Here is a 1,632-nt window from a genome sequence, read left to right as displayed (position 1 = left end):
GCGCTGGCAGTCTGGGCAGCAGAGCGGCTGACAGGTGTGGAGCCGGGTCGGGTGGTCTTCCCAGGCTCCATTCTTTGGATGGCCTCCCAAGAAGCTGTCCGGGCAAGGGGTCCCTATGTGGACCCCTGACTCCCACCTTCAGTTCCTGAACCCAGACACCCTCTTTACAGAGTACTTAGAGAACCCCTGCCCACCGCCCTTTGGGAGGGCCCCTTTGGGAGAGCCCCCAGAGGGCCTCCCAGGACGAGGGGTGTGGCCCTCATGGGTCTCCCAGGCAGAGCCAGTTGGGCCCCTTCTGGAGAAGCCCTTCCCAGCACAGCCAGCCTGGGTGGCCTTGTCTCCTGGTTCTGAGGGTTGGGAATGGGTCAGGACTTGGGGACTTGAGCCCCTCCCTCCGCAGACTTCCCCCAACCCCTTCACCTGGCGTTCACTGTGGTGGTCCTGTCCTCCACCCCAGCCCTGGCAGCCCTGGCAGTGCCCTCCTGGGTTTCCCTTCTGCTCGGGCCTCACTTTGGAGCCTGGCCTGGGGGTGGGGACAATGCATCATTCCTATTTTTTCACATCACCTCCCAGTTCTGAGCCTCAGGCCCAAACCAGGGCATGAGCTGGGACTGCCACCTCTCCCTTTGCCCCAGATGCCCCTGGTGAGGGCTGCAGCTGGGCTCCTTCTTCCTTTGCACACCCGCAACCCCCTCACATAGGCCCTCTTTTGGCCTCAGGCCCAGACAGAGGAGCTGAAGCCCCTCCCTGGCCAGGGTGGTTGGGCAGGATAGGCGTGGCTGACTCAGAGTTGGCACATGCAGCCAGGTTCTGCTAGGAGAGGGCCGGGCCACACCCTGCTGCTGCTCTGAGGGGTCAGCCCACACTCCAGCATCCTCCTCACCTCTCCTGTCCCTCCGCCCCTTTCTCTCTGACAGGCCGGGAGGCACTCTGCTTGTGTCTGCTGAGTAAAGCCTGTGAGGTGGTTATGCCTGTACCTACGTGCGTGGAGGGACTAGTCACTAGAGGGCCCAGCAAGAGGCTTTGTACCCAACCACAAAGTTGCTGGATTCTGCTCCCTCTGCCTAAACTTGCCAGGTGCCTAAATGACTGCCTCCCCGCCCATCCCCCTGTCAAATCCCAGCTCTCAGCTACCTCTACAAGATGCCCTGAGATCCCGGTGACTCAGCAGGCTCAGCCGGGTGCGCAGAGAGGTCATGCCTGCCCAAAGACTAGTTGCCTAATGGCGGAGTTACAGGCCTCTCACCACCTCCCCAGCTGCCCATCCTGTCTTCAGGGTGTGTGTGAGGGTGGGTTTGGGGGGAGGAGGCTTCTGGCATGATTGGGGACCGTTGAAACCTAGTGTTTGGGCCAGTGACTACCTCAAGTCGCTTCCCTTGGCCCCTCCACCACTTTTGAATGCCAACCTTCAGGATGGTCAGGCTCCCGGGGTTCTCAGGGCTGGCCCTGCCCAACGCCTCCCCCAGAAACAAACCTAGACAAGCTGGTGAGGTGGGTAAGATTTATTCTGCCCCCTCCTTGTCTTTGGGGCCCCTGACCCAGGGCATGGGGGCTGAGGGGCTGTTTACACCTTGGCTCTGCTGTTTCCTGCTCCCTGAGACCCTGAGCAAGTCCCATCACATCTTGCAGCTC

The sequence above is a fragment of the Myotis davidii genome, unplaced genomic scaffold (genome assembly GCF_000327345.1).
Source record: "Myotis davidii unplaced genomic scaffold, ASM32734v1 scaffold81, whole genome shotgun sequence".
NCBI lineage: Eukaryota > Metazoa > Chordata > Mammalia > Chiroptera > Vespertilionidae > Myotis > Myotis davidii.
The sequence above is the reverse complement of the archived record's forward strand: the minus strand, read 5'-3'. Positions refer to the sequence as shown.